Genomic DNA, 20,250 nt, shown 5'->3' with positions numbered 1-20,250 from the left:
CCTGTTGGAAACATTTGGTGTTATTTGATGTAAATGGCTTATACTTTGTTCCTTTGTGTGGATGGAGCAGAGCCTGGGTCAACCATGTCCGCCCTTTGATGCTGTTTCCTTCATGGTCACAAACACGGAGGCTTCACCGGAAACATCATTGCAGTTACACAGGGATGTTGCCGGTTGGTGGGATGGTCCCCCCTTGTGTGGGGTCACTGACGTTCCCCAGAGCTGCCCAGAAGCTGGTGGGGTGCTGAGAGCTTCTATCCCAACATGCTAACACGGTCAAACCTCCTTGGAACTTACCTTTGTCCCTCTCCAAAATTAATATGGAAAAGCTAATAGCCTTGACGTTATTGCAGGTAATCAAGAGCCAGTCTTCAACCCAGATTATGCCCACCCCAGGGAAGAGGGCTTCCGGGGGAACCCAGCTCAGGTGGGTAGAAAGACGTCAATTTCCAGCTTCTCAGCCTCCTCGTGCTTCTTTCTCAAATCTGCTCTGGCTGAGGCCTGCCCACTGCCGGCCTTTCCCTCTCTTTCCCATCACTCTTTCCTCACTTCTCAAAAGGAAGATGCTGTCCTACTGTTCGGGAACCTAACTGTGGCACCTTGGCACCAACCCCACCCCACAAGGATTCCAGGGCTCCAAACAAGAGATGGAGGTTGAGAAGGTAAATGGTACAAGGCCCCTGAAAGCCTGGTGGTGCCCGCCTCTCTGTAATCATCACTGTAAAGGAAGAAGGAATCAACATGTTGTCAGGTGGTCACTTAGAACCATGTTTGATGATAGATCGTTATGTGATGTTTGGTCTATAACTCAGAGTTTTAGAGAAACGAGTGCTATTTTTACACCCAAGTTTCTTCTATTCTCATCTGTCTACTTTCACTGTACTTTCAACAACAAAAGGGCATGAATAAATTTGAACCATATTTGATTCTAGCAGTAATAAATATCATCAATTATGCATTTTATTTACAGATCCCTTTCCAACAACATTGTATTTTTTTATGTTTAATAACTTTTAAATGTATAATATATTCTTATTGTTTTGCTCCAGTTTTTACAAATAATATTTCTAATAATAACTCAATCCAAAATAAAAGCTTACACAAAACTTCTGTAAGAAGATTTCAGTTATATATATTTTTTGTTGCAAAGAAGAATGATTGAGTCATCAATACAAGACTTGAGAGCAATGGTACATAAAACTGGGGTTTAGATATAATAATATAATACTAGATACAATTAGGATTTTAAATATAATGGAAATAGAGGTTAAAGAAAAAGAAGATGAAGTTTTCTAAATGTTAAAAAAGAGATTATGTATTATTAAAGAGATGAGGATGGACATCAATTCAGTATCTCATTTCAATTTCAAGATGTTCCTGGGTTTTTAAATAAATGCTGATGAGTATCCAGTCAGTCAAAACAGTGATGTGACAATTTAATTTTGAGATGTTGATACAAAAATCACATATTTTGTAACTACTTAAAGATGTGTGAGGGAACCTTCAGGTGTGAGCAAGTGATTTGAGGGATGTGTGATGAGGAAAGTTGGGGACCCGCTCCTGGAGTGACCGCTAGTGTGAAGACAGGGGTCCTGAGTGGGTCTCACTACCCTTTGTCTCCGTCTCCCGGGCTCTCCAGAGAGCCTTGGCGAGCTTGGCGGGCAGCATCTCGGGAGACACTGGTCCAGCTGAGTTGTTGCCCTGGGTGGAGGGCCGGCACCTGTGCCTCGGCAGGTGGGCTGGCTTTCTCCCAGGGTGCGTTGTATAGACACGACTGTTAGGTGCTGCTAGGACAGCAGTGGCACTGCCAATGGTTACTGTGGAAACACTCGCCCCCCAATCACCACCTTTACAATGTATCTGAAATGAAGGCTTTAAATAACTCTAAACCCATTGTCTTATTGCTTTCTTTTTCAATCCCGTGAGCATCACATGTCTTCTAGAAACTGTCAGAAATGTGGTTTTGAAAACTTTTCAGTTTGTTTCCATTTTTATATGCCCAAGGTTCTTCATCAAGTTCTATCCATTTTGCTCAGCTTTTACAAAAAGCCGGTTGGAAGGTGAGGTTTTCCCTATTCTCACAATTTCCCTTCTCTCTTTTTATAAAGGAAAACTTTTATTTTATTGTCATCATTATTAATGATATTGTTACCCTCTGGCTGCTTGATAAAAGTCTAGTATTCTGACCAGAGGTGACCCTAGAGATGGCGGGGACGGTGTCCTCACTCCGAGGTGGGTGACAGGGACCCCTTCGGAGAACCCCTGTGCGGGGCCTCCGGGTTGGGGGTGTCCTGTGCACGTAGGGCTCCGTCTGCATCGACCATCGGCCTCGGGATGCATCGGCCACTGCTATTCCCACTGATGGGTGAGGCTGCGGGGTCTGAGGGCCATGCCAGCCCTCATGGCTAGCAAGCTAGCACCTGGGCCTCATGGACCAGAGGCCCCGACGTAGCTGCCTGGGAACATTGTTTGTGAATCTGAAAATCTGCCCTGTGTCTCCCCTGGGATGCCTCGGGCTACCCCTGTCCTGACCCGTTTCCTGAATCCCAGCGGCACTATGGATGGTGCCACTACAAGCTCAGGGCTTGGAGGTGGTAGCCTTGGAACAAAGGGTTGGCTGTTCAAACAACTTAGCATCATGAACCAAGGAGGCTGTCTGCCAGGGTCGCTGTGTTGGCTACTCAGGAAGGGGCTCTTGGGGGTTCCTGGTAACTGCATTCCAGGAAGACATTTGAGGGGGGAGGGGGAAGCCAGGAGGTTCCTGCAGGGGTTTGGGAAAGAATGTACATCCCACCCAGCAAAGGTTGAGTCCCGGGGCAACTGTGGGTGCCCTCCAAGGCGAGCCGCCAGCACTCCAGCCCTGGCCTCTACTTGGAGCGCAAGGACTCTGGGCTCGTGGCAGTCACTCCGGGACCCGCACAGAAGCCCACGCCTGTCTGCTGGCAACGTGACAGCCTGTGGACACGCAGGTCCTGCACCAGCTCTGGACGGGCCCAGTGCCTGCGTCCCCATCCTTCCCCTGGACTTGAGCCCAACACCCTGCCCCATGCAAACTCTTCCTGCAGCCACACGGCCAGAACAAAGCAAGTTTTCTGACTGACACATGAACACCATCTGGTGAGAAAAGCCCTGGAATAACTGAACGTGATTTTATAATTTTGGGACTTTCATCCGGCATTGAGGACCCACAAGTTTCCCAGCTGCAGTTCACGAAGTTTTCTGGTGGTTGGAGCCTCTCGGACAGGTATTACGAATGCAGTCGTGGACAGATCGGGGTAATTCCCGAGAACACGTGCTGAGGGTCTGCCCGTAACTGATCATTAAGATCGACTGTTTCCCCCAGCCAGCAAGTATTTCCTACAACAGATGAAGAGCGCTCGCTCTTAAACGAGGCCAGACACAGAATATAATTTAATTTTATAGTTAATTTTTAAATTGAATTAATTGACAAAGAAGCTCTCTGTGTTCGTGATATGAACAGCGGGTACCTACTCATCAATAAAAAATGATTATTAATCAATAATCTCACAATATTCACTCTGGAATGATTTGCGAATGGAGGAAACAAAAACAAATATGCAAACTAGCAACACGCAAAGGGGACATTTATAAGCAGACCCTCCTCACACGTGTACGTATCATAGACATACAGTAGCCCATTTCTCAGAAGTCACATGCAGAGCTTTTCATCCGTCTTCTCTCTGCTTTTGTCACAGTTGTCCCTGGTGCTGGTCACTCTGATGTGGGCACACTCCGTCCTGCTTCCTGGGGGATGGGGGTGGAGGCGGGGTGCTAAGACTCTGAGGATGGATGCCTTTGCCTCCAAACCTCGGGAGCTCCAGGGCCCCCAGAGGAGACCTTGCCTCACGGAGCTCAGCCTCCCAGTGCCTCACCCTGAATTTTTCCCAGTCCCACCGCAGGGGTGTGGGAAGAGGTGGATTCTTTAAACACACTTTACACCAGCCCATCGTGCGCTCAAAACCGGCCCGCGGGGACGTGTGCGTCTGATGCTTTAGACATCGTACAGGCGTATTTCTTAAAAGGAAATCACATAAGACATGTGAAAGCGCTTTCTATAAGTGGAAATTGTTCAAGACAGCTAATGCTATTAATACACTTTTTTTTGCTCATAACATTATGAAAATATTTAGTGTGAAACCAACCTCAGATAGGTTAGCATGGCTCCTGGACATGTGATTATTCCACTTCAGACCTGAGGGAGGGGAGGGTGACAGAGGCCAGCCCGCAGGGAGGTGGTCAGAGCCGCGGCCCCAGGGATGAAGCAGCCCCTAGGGTCTCTCGGAAATAGAACTGTGGTCCCCATGGTCTGTTTCTCTGCTCCCTTCACCCACCGAGGGACAGAAACACCAGAGGGAAGTCTTAGGAGAATGAGGTGCACTCCTGTCTCGTGATTTCACCCGGCTCAGAAAACATGATGGAAGAAGCTGTGCGCTGTGGAGGGCAGGACCCTATTCCTGGTCTCTCCCAGGCTGGCAGATGAGGGACGGATGGACAGACAGAGGATGTGGCAACACTCCTGTTACTGGAGCCACGCGGCTCCCGCTAGCCCATCTCACAGGAATGAACCGCAAGGAGGAAGAGCCGGGGTTTAAAAGCTTTTGATCTTCCTGAAAGATGGTTGCCAGATGGGGAGACGGAGAGCCATTCGAACACTAGGAATATACACTTAAAATCATCTTCATCTTGTTCAGCTTTTCCCTGCAACTCTATATTAGAGGAGAAATTTATCATAGCTGTGATTTGGGGGGAAAGCTTTTAAAGGAAGGAGGGTAACTTCGGAGATGTCAGAGGCGGGCAGGAGTGCAATTTAAGACTCGTGTCACTCAGTCAGAAGGACTCGTTTATACCAGGGAAGAATAAAACACATAAGGAACAAATTTATGGAAAATATTCACCGATTGATCTGTTTATTACTCAGATATGGAGAAAGGGGAGAAAGAGATTTTGAAAATCTTTTCCCACATTTTTCAGCTTTGCCGCTCCGGGCCCCATACACGGACCTTTCTTCTGTCCATCTGCAGGCTGAGTCTAAATGGAGTTTCTGAGATGTACTTGATGAGGAGAAAAATACATTTAAAATGATATATTTTAAAAATTTCCACCCCCACTGGTAATTTTATGTCTAGAGATAAAGAAGAAACTATGTACAGGTGCATTTCTACACTGGAGACATAATTGAAACAGTACATGTTTATACTTGCCCTAATTGGTAACATATAAACTTACTCAAAAAGAAACTTCATGACCTTTCAATCAAATATATTACTTTTTCAATGAAAGCTTTTAGGTCAAACTTCTAAGCATGTATTGGGACATCTCTCATCAAGAATTTAGTCCAACAAAAACAAGAAGAACGTTTAAAATTCACTTTTGGGGGACAAATTATGGGTCCAAAACAATGCAATTTGATGATCCCGCTGTAATGACAAATCCATGTTTACACTTCCCTGTCTCACTGAAAAAATACCAGCAATTTGCCAGTTGTGTGCGTTTTTCTGGCACGATGCACAACGATGATGTGCACATTTCCCGATACCGCCAAGTGTTCCCGTGGGATCAGTGCCCATGCTTTGGATTTATTGAAAATGCTGCACTTTAGGACATTCTAAAAACAGAGCCCAGCCGACTGGTGCAGACGCTCATGTCTGGGCAGACACTCAGGACAGTGCTTTCCAGGGCCTTCCCACCTATCCCAGCCGGGCAGCCACCTTGTTCCCATCCAACAGCGTCCCGGGACCCCCGGGTCCGAAATCAGTACTTTCCCCAGTTTGGAATCAGAAGCGAAATCAGAATAATTCACTGAGTGTGCTCATTTAGAGTGTCTACATCAAAATTAGGCAAGGAGCTAATTCCACTTCTCGATACTTAAGATTGTTTAAAAGAAAATCGCAGAGCTGCGAATATGGAACGAACCCCGTTTGTAAGCCGCAGCGGTGAGTCAAGATCTCACGTTTACATATTTGCAACAGTGAGGCTCAAAAGGTTGGCGTGAACAGGTTTACATGACTCACTGATGAAGGCGGCGAGTTGTGTGCGGAAGTGCTCTATCACGACTGAATACATAGCCGCCGGTACTCTGCATCGGTTGCATTCGCTGGACGTTTTTGGAGGCAGCGATGAAACCGCTTGCTGAAGTCCCAGCACTGGGATCCCTCCTCCGGGGACACTGGTTCCCTGTGCCGCACCCCCTCCCCAACACTGGCTGCTCAGGGACCCCCTTCCAGGCGGGGACTGTCCTCTCCATCACCATCTCCGGCTGAGCGACCTGCTCTTCCACTCAGCGAGCCTATTGGGCTGGAGGTACCCGCCTCCCACTTCCTGAAGTGGGAGCCAGCATCAGCCCCCGCCCCCCCCCCGCCCTGGACCCTGGGGCCATGGAAAAGAAGACTGTGCACTGCCCTCCTTCCCCAGCACCTGTCACATCTCCCCGCATGCTCACAGAGCCTCACTTTGCCCACCTCTGCCACCCAGCGGGACGGGGGACACCTCTCCACATTGAGGGCAGATGCCAGGTGAGCTGAGACAATGTTTGCAAGAATTCCACCTTCTGCCTCCAAGGTCGTCTTGGGGATGGAGAGGAGAGCGGTACAGGGAAACAGTGTCCCCAGAGGAGGGATCTCAATTCCGGGACTTCACAAGGATTTTGGGTGGGAAACTTACACATTAACTCACTGAATGTCCATGACCACTTATTCAAGCATTTAAAAATACGTCTTTATATTAACTATCTGTGTGCAGGCATCGTGCCGGGTAAAGAAGACACCATGATGAACAAGACATAATTTCTGCACTTGGGAACCCAGAGATAAGTGCAGAGAGAGACAGCAAACAGGAAAACGACAGTAGACAGAGATGTGCCCTGAATTAAGAGTGTGACAGCGAGGAAGGTACAGTGGTGTCTGTACCTGTGGAAGAGGCAGGACAGAGAAAAATAAACCTGAATGAGGATCACCCAGGAGGAAAACAAAGGCAGCAGGTACATTCCGTTCCTGTTGTTATAACGGAGACCGTTAAAATACTCCTGAGAAATAAGCAAATGGAATCCATGTGATAGAACCGAAGAAAATGTTTTAAAATATTTTAACAGAATCCACACTTAAGGCTATTAAAATGTGTCACTGATGCATGAAAAGCAGAAATGCTATTTCTTTACATCCTCTTTCACCTCACTCTGAATTCACTTAAGTGCAATGGCAAAGCAACACATGTAAATATATATTTAATATCCCTCTAAAGAAGAAATGTGCATGTGCGTGTGTGTGTATCCACCGGGATGTACAGCTGGTGAGAGATTGTCTAACCTGGTGACCCATCCCGTCCCCAGGATTCCTATGGAAACTGTGCGTGCCTGGTAATTATTATTCTAACCCTATTAGCATAATGATAGCCTACTTCCCTGGCACTGCATTTTTATCCACAATCTCCCAGAGGTCTTTAAGCTTGTTAATAATCATTACAGATAGCCAATGAAGTGAATCAAGGCTAAAATGAACTCACCTGAACTAAAGAGATTAACCCTACTCAGGCCTGAAGTGCCCCGTAAGTATTCATCAACAGTCTCTCCCTATCAGCAAATAAATAATAAAGAGAGTTATGGGGAAATTACCTCGTGTGGGAACACATATTTTTGCTTCAGTGAGTGACTTCTTCCAAGTGGTTCCATCTTTAATTAATACTACCGGACACATCTGAGCTATTTTCAGAAGCAATATTCCTACAGATGTGGTTGGGGGTTTCTTGAGGCCTTAGTACTTTATAAGATGCTAAGATATATCTGTCAGCTATTAGGATGCTACATGAAACAGATACTCAAGCAATAGGTCATCAAAAGAAAACTAAACTAACCTTAGGAAGTAGCATAATTCATTTTCTTCCTGTCCTTTTTTTTTTTTTTTCTTTTATAATCCTAAATCAGATTTTGCTCAGGCACAAAAAATGCTGTTTCTGATTCTTTGCCCCAATCTGCTCTGTGACTTGGGCTGGCTCTTGGTCACTCTGAGCTTGTTATCCTGTAGAAGTGATGAACCATTGCTGTCCATAGCAGTCACATGATGGACAGGGCAGTGTCTGTGCCCAGGGCCAAGAGCAGAGACCGCTAGTGGCCCTGAAATTCATCCTAAGAACTTCCGAAGTCCTGTCACCTTACCAGCTGGTCATCCTTTCTGGTGAGCTCAGCCGCTCAAGAATAAAATTCTTTCCATATCTGTTCAAGTCCTGATATTTATTCTTTAATTATGAAGAGCTCATCAGAGTATAAATACCCTTTTCAAAATTTCAAGAAATTACATGATATTATGTTTATTAGAAAAGTACTACAGATCTGTGGTAGGAAATTTCGATAACACAAATGAGAAAGAAAACAAAGAGTGAGAGGGGGACGAAGAAGGAAAAGAAAAGAAAACAGAAAGAAACCTGACCCCAGGCCTCTGGCCCCAGGGAGCACCCTTGTCCACGTTTTGGTGACTACACCCCAGACTCTCTCTACATCATCCACTGTGTCATCTTCGCAGAAAGGGCTGAGGAACCACAGACTGCATCGCGACCTGCTCTCCTCTCAGGAAGGCTCTTTAGGGGAAGGGGAGGGTCCGCTGAGGGTCTCTGTCATTCAAGCCCCCGCATGGGCCACAGTGGTCTCCGGCCAGATCCAGCATCTCCCCCTCCCCCGGAGGTTCCAGGTCCCTCTCCCCCTTCCTGTGATGTCCTCCCCTGCCCTCCCCTGGGCTGTAGTCTAGAGGAGCAGCCTGCTGCACAGCCATACCACAATCACCATCACTCTGTGCCTGTGCGCACGCGCACACGAGCGCACACACGCACACACACACACACACAGATGCGCACACGAGCGCACGCGCACACACACACAGATGCGCGCACACACATGCACACACGCGCACACGAGCGCACGCGCGCACACACACACACAGACGCGCACATGAGCACACGCGCACACACACACAGATGCGCACACACGAGCGCACGCGCGCGCACACACACACACAGACGCACACACACACACAGACGCGCACACGAGCACACGTGTGCGCACACACACAGACGCGCACACACACAGACGCGCACACACACAGACGTGCACACGAGCGCACACACACACACAGACGCGCACACGAGCGCACACACACACACAGACGCGCACACGTGCGCGCACACACACACAGACGCGCACACACACACGCACACACACAGACGCGCACACGAGCGCACACACACACACAGACGCACACACGAGCGCACACACACACACACACACACAGACGCGCACACACTTTCCTTAAATGCCCTGTTGTCCTCTTCACCATTCCATGTCTTTGGAGCCCTAGCCCACTTATTGCCAATCAACCAAAACAGCCTTTAACTAACCCTTTATCCTTAGCATTTTCATGACTGTTTCGTCATGAACATGTTATGGTTTATCCTACCCTGTTTACCTGATGAATTAGAATCTTTTTGAACGTGGGAATTCGTGTTGAGTATATCTCCCCAATTAATATTATTATTTAGGCTCAAATGTTGCTGACTGGATGACTAGTAGGGGGCAAGTGTACAGCTGACCATCAAGTGCCCTTTGAACTTTCCTTAAATTGTGTAACCTTTTAATAAAACATCACATCTCGTATTTAATCCACATCTGCTTTGCATTGCTTGTGGATTAATAGCTTGCAAACGTCGTCTGGTACAGGTATGATTGTATTTTCAAATCCACCTGTCTTCCATATTCTTCTTCACTGTATTATTTCAGACCATTTTTTTTACAGTGTAACAGGATAGCTTTGATTTCTTATCCAAGTTTCTAACAGGGCAGAATCTATCTGGGTTTGAGACCAGCTGCTAAGAGAAACTGGATTGCCCAATCCCTCTCAGCCTTGCTCAGTTTGCAGAGAAAGACTGAGTAGTAGGATGTCTAGGTAGAACCACTGGTATTGGGTAGAACCTAGGTGGGCGGGTCTAGGTAAGGGGTTGGGTGGGACTACTGGCGGCATCTAAAAGCTCTTCAGCATGAACTGTTCAGGTGCTCCTCCTGGACAGGGTTGTCTAAGAAGCAGTGAGCACCTTGATGGACTTTTAGGTTGTTCAAAGGTTTAGCCTAACTATGTGGAAACATAACTTTTATCATATTCATAAGTCAGGGGGATAAAATAGCAAAAATTGTCAAATGTAGAGTATGCTTTCTTTGGTTGGGCAAGGGTAGATTAATGGGGTTGTAGACACACACAGCTGTGTACACGTGTCTGTGCAAGCAAACACACTCACACACTCCAGGACCACTCTGATCCCCAGAATCTTGATTGCAAATGCTACCTGATTCCTGTGTTCCAGCAGCAGCTTTATTTAAATGTTGTGTCTTAGCTCAGGCTGCCATACAAAATATCATAGACTCAGTGGCTGAAACAACAAGCATTTATTTCTCACTGTTCTACAGGCTGGGAAGTCCAAGATCAAGATGTCAACAGATTTGGTTCCTGATGAGGACCTTGGTTCCTGATGAAGTTCCTGAGGACCTTCTTCCTGGTTTGCTGACAGCCATCTTCTTGCTGTGTCCTCAGGTGGTAGAGAGACAGAGCTCTTCCTATAAGGACACAAATCCCATCATGGGGGCCCCACCCTCATAACCTCACCTAAACCTAATTACTTTCCAAAGTTCTCCCCCTCCAAATACCGTCACACTGGGGGTTAGGGCTCCAACTTGTGAATGGTGGGACAAACATTCAGCCCAGAAGCCCTGACATTTCATTAAAATCAACAGAAAACTTATTTGAGGAGGACAGAAAACATTTAGACTTATACAATTAATAACAACTTAATGTGTGTTCAACAATGCACAGAAATACACAAGAACAACCCAGTGCCAACATTAAATTAGACAAAGACTGCTCCTCCCTGAGGAAGGATCTCTCCTGTGAAGACGTGCAGTCTTAGAACCGAGATCCACAACTGTCCTGGACACAGCAGGCGTTGAGGCTGGCCCAGGGCTTATGCAGCCCTCTCTCCTGGGACCAGCTGTCCCCTCTCCATCCTGCGTGCTGGGTCTGCAGTGATGCCACATGCTGACTCTTGCTAATCTCCCCGTGGCCCACGGTGGGGCTGTCGCTGAGTGTACAGCTCAGAGTCTCATCTCATCAACATCAGCATCTCTGCAATGTTCCAGGGGTCAATCTCAGGGCAGACATCATCTTTCCTTTTCCAAAATAAATGCTGGAAGTGCCAGGTTCACCCTAGCACATTTGCACTAGCCCCTTCAACAGGGGCTCTCACACCACGAGCAGGCCCTTCCTCGGGACAGTGCCCTGCTGAGAGTCTGCAGATCCTGAGAAGTGTCGGACCTTTATCGAAGGATGAAACACCGTCTCTTCTAAACTTAAAGTGGCTTGTTAGGACTCCCCATTCTCAAGAAGAAACCCACCTTTTAAGGTCTTTTAAGGTGTGTGGTGCGACCCCTCTTCTCCACGGCATCCCTCCCACCCTGACACCCCTCAGAACAGTCTTGGGCTCTCTAGCTCTCTATAAGCTCTGAGCACCAGTGACTCCCAAATCTACAGCTCCCAAAGCACCTCCCAATTGCATCTTGTCCCCTGAGCACCGGCCACATGGCCGCTCAATCAAGAAGGCCAGGGACATTCACCTGCTCTTCCCCATCTCTCAAAACCCAATCCACACGGCACCCCGTCATGGCCATTGTCCTCCAGGGAACATACCTTCCCAGCACCTATTTTCCAGTTCATCACAAGAACCCTGCATCAGCTCTGCAGCATCTTTTACCTGGACTTTTTCTGGATATAAATAATAATGTTACTCAGGTTTTTCTTTGGTGAGTCACCCTCTAAATTAACACATGACCTTCTCTTGGCCCAGCATGTTCCCCATCTACCTCCTTGTCCTCTGGCTGTGGCCTCAGATTACACCTCCTAGACTTTTCCCAACGTAGTGAGGTACCTTCACCCACACCCCGCAGCACCTTGGGTACTCCTACAAGGAAGTATGCTCTTATTCTTATCTGCCCTGGCCCTGAGTGCCCACCTTTGCTCAACACGAGTCTGTGAAACATGTGAGATTACTGAAACATAAAAGAAAAATTCTGGCTGAATTTTGGTCACACTCCCTTTATCCTAACAGCCTTATTTCTCAGCAGCACTGGAAGGGTGGTCCCTCCCAGGCCAGGAGAAGTGAGTCAGCCCTGAGTTCCAGCACCCTGGGAATGGGCAAATCTCCCCTTGGAATTTGTCTGCTCCAGCTTCTGGGAGCCCCAAACTGGGCTCCAACCAACTGTGGCGTTCCTTAAGTCAGAGTCACCTGTTGGGTATCCAAGTAAAGGAACCTTTTCAGGATAAGTGACAGATGTGTACCCCCAAACTCAAGAGCAAGAAACAAAAACAGGCACCACTGACACCACTAAATTAGAAAGCAGAAGCAATAACTGTGTTTGTTAGCTTTCCCCAAATTATTGATTTACACACAATGTGCTTTTATCCTTTTAAATCAACAAGTCAAAACATAGGAGTTACACTTCTCCACACTTGTATGTGTTTCTCCAGATCACGAGGAGTGCTCTCAGTGACCCCGAGCGCCTACACAGCTCTCAGCCAAATGCAATCTTTCTCGAGAAACCCTTCTGGTAACTCTTAACTGCATTTTTAGCTTTTACCTTGAAATCCCACTGTTCCAACTGCCTCACTCAGGCCTCCTGGTGTCTGCATAGACCTTGAGCTAGAACCTCCGAAGTGGCCGCCCCATCTCCTATCTTTAAATTTTGTTGTTTCCACTGAAAAGCAAGGGCTCACACATATGTGTGCAATAAATTCAGAAACGATCCACAGCGCGGATGAAAAGATGGATAACACAACAGTCAGAAAACGGCAACCCAAATGCTACCCCAGTACCCTCGCCATATTCTGCTCTGCATTTCAAAATACATCCTTCAGACAGATTTCCCTACATCAGGAAATGGTATCAAAACAGTTCAAACAAGCTTATCAGTGGCCACTGCACAAACAGCTTCTGCTTAGTTATAACACTGTCTGAACACTCCTGAAGTTTTCCTTATTTCCCAAAGTTTTTGTCTTATTTTATGATCCTATGTTAGCAAAGCAGCAAGCTCCCAAAACATGTTTGCAGGGCACACAAGGATCTCAAAAGCCACGGACAGCCACATACTTTTACATCAAAACCAACCTGTCAAGGAAAAGCCATTAAACCAGAGAGACACATGCTGTCCTACTGGCAGCAAATACGTTCACAGACCCAGCTTGGCTATGAGTAAAGGCGCCGGTCAGCCAAGGATGGCGCCCTCGCTTTCCTCCAGAGGAATGGGAGACAGGACCTCTGCCTGGACAGTGAAATGTTGAGACAGCATGTGCTGTGACCGCTGCAGTGGAGAGTGAGCAAGGGACGCGTACGAGGTGTGTGCACGATGCTCGTGGACCTGCAGGTGGGGAGAGCACGGCTGCCCCACTGGCCGTGCAGGTGGGAGACGGCGCTAGTCAGCCGTGTATCATCCAGGGAAACAGGACCACTAGGATACAGATACATAGGTAGGTAGGCATAGACATGAAGCCACCATGTCTGTGTAACCATGAAGGAAACAGCGTCGAAGGGCTTACGTGGCTGACCCAAGCTCTGCTCCATCCACACGAAGGAACAAAGTGCAAGCCACTTACATCAGATAACACCAAATGTTCCCAACAGGTTCATACACTCGTGTTCTTTGTGGTTATTTGGGCCACAGCAGGGCTTCTGCCAGGAGATTCTGGAGTCCCTGGTTATATACTTCTTAGACATAAGAAAGAGATCAAAGAAAATATTTTAAACTCTTATGTAGATTTGCAAATGGGAAAAAGTCACTGAAGCAATAATATGGGCTCCCACATGGGGTAATTTCACTGCAACGCTCTTTATTATTTATTTGCTGGTTGAAAGAAACTGTTGATGAATACTTATGAGGCACTGCAGGCCTAAGAGGGGTTAATATCTTTAGTTCAGGTGAGTTCATTTTAGACAGGTAGGTAGGTAAGTAGATAGATAGATCATCTACTTATCTATTATCTACCTGTCTATCTATTAACTACCTATTTATCTATCTGTCTATCTTATTATCTATCTATCATTAGATAGATCATCTACTTAACTATTATCTACCTGTCTATCTATCTATCTTATTATCTATCTCTCTATTATCTTTCATTAGATAGATCATCTACTTAACTATTATCTACCTGTCTATCTCATTATCAATCTCTCTGTTATCTATCTATCTATCTCTCTATCCAGTTATCTACACATATCTATATCCACACATGCACATACACAGAAATATCTTTTAGAGATTTATTTCAAGGAATTGGCTTCTGCAGTCCTTGGGGTTCCAAGTCTGAAATCCGTGGGGCAAGCCAGCAGGAAGGGCAGGCTGGAAACTCTCGGGCAGGAGCCAATGCTTTGGTCTTGAGGTGGACTCTCTTCTTCTCTGCGGAACTTCAGTTTTGGTCTTAGGGCCTTCCACTGATTGGACGAGGCCCACCACCTCAGGGTGGGGCACCTCCCTCACTCGAGTCCCCTGACTGCAGGAGCTGACACAGCTACCAGCAGCTTGGCACCCACACTGGGAGCGGTGTCTGGCTGGATAAGCCTGACCCAGGTGACACACACACTGACCGTCGCAGGGGTCGCTGAGCTGAAGAACCGCGGTGCATCTTTCCCTTTCTGTGAAGGTCCCACCCGTGATTGGTGGGACAGGCACTGCCCTCCCACCTCCTCCCCACACAGGGCAGATGGAGCTGGAGAAGGACACACCCTGAGGGCGCAGGAGGGGCTCCACGCGGTGACTACTCTGGCTCACCTGCCCTTCCAAACTCCGGGCGGGATGCCACTCCTTCCATGACGGAGCCTCACCCTCCAGCTGCAGGCGGAGCTGGCCGCACGTCACCTGGGCGGGCAGGGCAGACAGGATGAAGGGCAGGGAGGGGTGCATAAGAAGGTGAGGAGGAGGGCGATCGTGAGGACCCTCCTGTCCGCTACCTGAGAACAGGACACCAAGAAGACGGGGGGAGAGAGCTGAGAAATACACAGCGTAACCCCCAACGTCCCCACACACAGAACCACCCCCACGGGCAACAGCATGGCAGATGAACAGACGTGCAGTCCAGCAACAGACCACCAGGAAGGGTCTGTGCTGCGGAGGGTGAGATGCACACCTACTGCTAGCCTCACACACGGCAGCGCGGGGACTGGGCCACATGGCTGGGCGGCTGGAAGGGACACAGGGGACGCGGGGGGTAATGGTTGCAGGGGCGTCCGTGGGTTGTAAGAACCCATCCACCTTTTGGATCGTGCCCTTGTCTGTACACAAACATTCGGAGGAGAGAGGCAGTGCTCACCCCAACCCGCACTGGAGGGCCTCAGAATTTGAGTCACCGAGGAACTAAGTGTCACCACTTGGTCACCACATCCTCTTCACACGATGATCACCAGGGTGGAGAGCATCACCTCATTGCCAGGACGAGGAGGCAGAGGTCCAGAGAGGGGTAACTCAGCCAGGCTCACGTGGTCGGATGGTAAGTGCTGGAATCTGGTAAACTGAGGTCCTGGGTCTCACTCTTCGGGCAGCTCCCCATCCCCGCTGCACAGGGTCCTGCCCAACCCCATGCACGAAGCCCTCCCTGCACAGGGACCTGACCCCATGCACGGAGCCACCCCTGCACAGCGATCTGACCCTATGCACGGAAACCCCCCCTGCACAGGGACCTGATCCCATGCACAGAGCCCCTCCTGCACAGGGACCTGACCCCATGCACAGAGCCCCCCCTGCACAGGGACCTGACCCCATGCACGGAGGCCCCCCTGCACAGCGATCTGACCCCATGCACGGAGCCTCCCCTGCACAGGGACCTGACCCCATGCACGGAGGCCCCCCCCAACCCCACAAGGGAATGGCTTGGAGGCTCAGCCAGGGTTTTGCACCCCCTACCAGGATCTGCAAGGAATCTGAGCGCTGAAATGATATCGTAAGCACTTTTCACAGTCATTTTGAAATAAGATTTGATTCAAAAAAAAAATCAAATGATCCAGAACTTTTATACACAAGATCCCGTGACTGAGACCTGAAACCGACATTCCAGGTGCAGAAAGCGTGCCGGCTCTGGAATGCGGCTGAGCAGGTTTACCCCTAAGCGGGGCTGTGGCTCTTACAGGCTGCCAGCCAGGCTCTCACGCTGCGAGCTGCGCTTTGGAGAGAGCGGCGCCTACACAAGAGAGTCTGCGTTTGTGCAATGCCACAGGCAAAGAGAGGGGGAGGCAGCAGACTCGGCGGACCCGCAGCCTTAACGGAGGTCACGCTGTCTATTGTCACGTGACGTCAGCACGCTAAAGCGCTGCCTGGTTCACGGCCTCAGGGCCCATCCATCACAGCCCCGTTGCGCTGGTCGCTCTCCACGGACTTGGACTCTGGGCCCAGCTTCCTCTCCTGCGCTGGGAGCCTGGCCAGGCCACAGCCTCTCAGAGCTTCGTCCTGTGTGTTCAAAAGGTACAGAAATTCCCCTTTGCTGGGTCCCTGAACGCACTTACGCACTGTAAAGTGAGGGGCTGTGTGGTCAGCGTTCATTCCTTATCCTGAACACACGCAGTCATGTTTCTCAAAAGCGACGTTGATCCCTTTAGCAAATGCACAGGGTTTGTGATCAAGACTCCACAGAGACATAATGATAAATCCCTTTCTTGCGGCCGATGGGCCACGTACGTGACGGTGAGCGCTGCCGTCATGGAGGGTGGGGGGCTGGGCCACCCTGTAGCCCTTGGTCTCCCCACCCATCTGTGCACCAGCTCCCCAGGTCCCAGCCAGATGGAGAGGCTCGGGTGTCTGTGGGAGGGTGGGCCTTGAGAAGTGAATTTTCATCCAACTCTGAAGTTTCCCTGCATCTTGAAACGGGGGCCCCATAGATTCTTTCTTCAAATGTGCAGCGTTAAAAATCATCCCAGATAGCCCATCAGTTCAACTACAGAGGTGTTTTTTTTTTTTTTTTTTCCACTTTTAAACTGGCTTCTTTGTCTTTTATTGTTTTTATTTTGATTTGTAGGAGTGCTTTTTTAAATCAATTTTTTATTGAAGTATAGTTGATTTACAACGTTGTGTTAATTTCTGCCATACAGCAAAGCGATTCAGTTATACATATATATACTTTTTGAATTTTCTCTTCCATTATGGTCTGTCACAGGATATTGAATATAGTCCTCTGTGCTATACAGTTGTTTTTCCATTCTACATATAAAAGTTTACATCCGCTAACCTCAACCTCCCACGCCATCCCTCCCCCCACCCCCTCCCCCTTGGCAACCACCAGTCTGTTCTAAACCACAGAGGTATTTAACATCATGCAAGAAACTTCATGCCGGTGGACACACGGGACCCACACACAGCTCTGCAATCGGGCTGATTTCAATCCAGCCCCTCAGAAGCTGGAAGAGGCTCCAGGCCAGCGGCTGAGGCCTGGGCATGTCGTGACAAGCTTGGAGCCTTTGTCCTTCACAAGTACCAGTCCCAGTGACAACAATAATACACACTCGACAATCTCCGGACATAATACGAAACTGCAGCGTCGTCCGAGTGAAAACTGGGCTGCGATGTCTTTTGTTAGAATTTACTATGCAAAATCCACTGGAAAATGGCAGTGAAAAAATTTTATTTCAACACACAACGTACGGATTGAGCCAAACTGTTGAGAGCGGGGAATGAGAACAGCGGTAAGTGGCAGGCGGACAGGCGGTGACGTCTGCAAGGATGCGCCAGCCCGTCCTTCTGTGTCCCGTCTCAACACCCAGTGATTTCCCCCTTTTCTTCAGCACTGCTGAGAAGAAACACTCATTGATCAAGGTGCATATTTAATTTTCCCCAACTCTGAAAAGCTAAAAACAAATGCTTGCCCATCATAGTTTGTGCCGGACAGAGGAAGTGGAGGCCAGGAAACGCAAATGTGCAGCGCATGGTGGGTTCATCCAGAGCGCCATTGTTTACACATAGATTATGGCAAAACACTGCTGGCAGCACCACCCATGCGAACGGTGTCGGACTGCCACTGTGTGCCCAATGAAAAGGGTGTAAAATATCACAGTCGTACCACACAGCACAATTATGCTCCTCCAAACTGACAGGGGACAATGAACAGCCAAGGAATTTGGAAACCAAGGCAAACTCAAAGGCAAAACTTGAGGCCTCAACTTTCTGGAAAGAAAATAAGCCAAATCCATCTTAAGAGAATTATTTGGGCAAATTTCCAAAACACTAGCTTCAATCTCTCTATGACTGCTCAGACATATAAGGAACACTTAGGTTTCAACCAAAAATAGGGATGTACTTCCAGGGTGATGGCACTCAAAGCACTTAGATTAATGGAACAAAAAAATGAATTTCAGATTTTCTCTAAATTTTAAAGATCTAGTGAAGGTCTGAGGTTTTCCAATTGTCCTTAAGGAAACATAAGATGTTCTACTGTCTCCACCTTCATCTCAAAACCATCAGAGATGGTAGCCTTGAAATCTCAGCTGACCTGTTCCCTACGTCAGGGATGCACACCCACCCCGCCCCCTGTCACAGGATCCACAGAAACTTCTTGATCCCAAAGGCTAGCGGTAGCAGCATTTAAAAGAAAAAAACAAAACAAAACAAAACCTATTTTAGAGCAGTTTTAAGTTCACAGTAAAATTTAGTGGAAGTACAAAGATTCCCCATTATCCGCCACCCCCTCCATACACACAGCCTCCCCCATGATCAATATCCCCCATCGAGAGGAACTTTGTTAAAATCCATTAACTCACATTAATGCATCATTATCACCCAGAGTCCATAGATCACATTGGGGTTCACTCTTGGTGTTGTACGTTCTATGGCTTTGGACAGGCGTATAATGGCATGAATTCACCATTATAGTGTCATACAGAGCAGTTTCACTGTCCTAAAAATCCTCTGTGATCCACCATTCATTCCTCCCTCCCTCCCACCAGACTCCTGGAGATCACTGATCTTTTTATTGTCTCCACAGCTTTGTCTTTTCCAGAATGTCACAGAGTTGGTGATTTAGTCAGGTCTCTCCAGAGAAGCAGAACCAGTAGGATGTGCATATATATTTATGGAGCAAGGGATTTAGTATAAAGAATGGACTCATGTGATCACAGAGGCTGAAAGTCCCAAGATCTGTCATCAGCTGGCTGGAGACCCAGGAGCACCAGTGGTGTAGCCCCTGTCCAAATGACAGAGGGATCCAGACCCGGATAGAGCAGATGTTTCAGTCTGAGTCTGAAGATGGGAAAAGACTAATGTCTCCCCTTAAGGCAGTCAGGCAAGAGGAGTTTCCTCTCAGCTTTTTGTTCTATTTAGGTCTTCAACTGATTGGCTGAGACCCACCCACACTGGGGAGGGCAATCTGCTTTACTCAGTCCACTGTTCAAAGGCTAACTCCATCCAGAAACACCCTCACTGACACACCCAGAATCAAGTTTGGCCAAAAGTCTGGGCACCTCATGGCTCTCTCAAGTTGACACATACAGGGCATCATACAGGATGCAGACTTTTCAGACTGGCTTCCTTCACTGAGTAATGTGTGTTCACATTTCCTCCATGTCATTTCATGGCTTGAAAGCTCATTTGTTTTTAGTGCTGAATAATATTCCATTGTGTGGATGGACCACAGTTTATCCATTCACTGGAGGGCATCTTGGTTGCTTTCAAGCCTTGGCAACGATGAGTATAGCTGTTATAAACATCTGTGTGCAGATTTTCGTGTGGACGCAAGTTTTCAGCTTATTTGGGTAAATCCCAAGGAGCATGGTGGCTGGGTCGGATGGTAAGAGTGTGTTTAGTCTTGTAAGAAACCATCAAACCATCTTCCTCAGTGGTTGCCCCATTCTGCATTCCCACCAGCAGGCAGTGGTGTCGTAGAAAATACTTCCTCACGGATCTGGCAGCATCCTTCCTGGAATCTTGTTGTCTGGATTCACTTCCACATCTCCTCTTCTCCTCTGTCCACTCTGTAAAGGAGACACCTGCAGAGCTCCCCTCCCTCAAATCCTACCCAAGCCAGCCTTGGACATCCTCTCCCGGCTGTCCGTCGTACGAACCCCGGCACCATCGTCGGTGCGGCAGCAGTCCTCAGTCAGAGGAGCTGCCACACATCCCAGGCTTCTGGGCTCTCTGAGCTTCGGTGCCTGGAGACCCCATCCCCCCTTACACTGAGA

This window comes from Balaenoptera musculus, chromosome 3, assembly GCF_009873245.2.
Source record: "Balaenoptera musculus isolate JJ_BM4_2016_0621 chromosome 3, mBalMus1.pri.v3, whole genome shotgun sequence".
Lineage (NCBI taxonomy): Eukaryota > Metazoa > Chordata > Mammalia > Artiodactyla > Balaenopteridae > Balaenoptera > Balaenoptera musculus.
This window is presented reverse-complemented; position numbering follows the sequence as displayed.